Below are 630 nucleotides of genomic sequence, written 5' to 3'. Positions count from 1 at the left end.
GGGGGACAAGTCGGAGGGGATCACCGGTGCAGGTGTAAACGTCACACAGCGATTACTTCCTCTCTCTGCTCCTGATGCTGCCTGTGTGCGTCCGATGGATTTCCCAGCAGTCATCGGGGAATCTCCTGACTTGGGATGACAGACAGCGAGCAGCGACTGGCCTCACAAGGGAGGGGGGAGTGTTAAGCCGGGAAGCTTAACAAGGACCTGTCATTATACCAGCTGACTAGTCAAATACAGAGAAACCTTTGCTTTTGCCGTCATGTGAGACTGAGGGCGAGGATGTGCTGCATTTAACTACTATCCAGAGTCTAGTCTCGGGAGGGGCACTGCCAGAAAATAAGTTGTTTGCTTACAGAACTGTATTGCAAAATGAACTGCACTCCTGTGATCCATAGAAGTACAGCCAAACGAGCTTTCCCCGTACTTCTCCTTTAATTGTGTACCCAGCTAAAAGTGGAAAGGGCTTAAAGGGGGGGGGGCGATTAAACAGAATCTGTGCCCACTCGCTGTATACACTGCACACACATACCCAGTGCTTTAAGTGGCCCAAAAGAGGTTCCGGTACTCTATTATAGCCTATAGATTTTGTCCCCCACCCCACATCAGAGTCCAGGGGCTGACTGGCAA

Source organism: Pelophylax lessonae, assembly GCF_965119305.1.
Source record: "Pelophylax lessonae genome assembly, chromosome: 12".
In the NCBI taxonomy this organism is placed as follows: domain Eukaryota; kingdom Metazoa; phylum Chordata; class Amphibia; order Anura; family Ranidae; genus Pelophylax; species Pelophylax lessonae.
Note: the sequence above shows the minus strand (reverse complement) of the source record.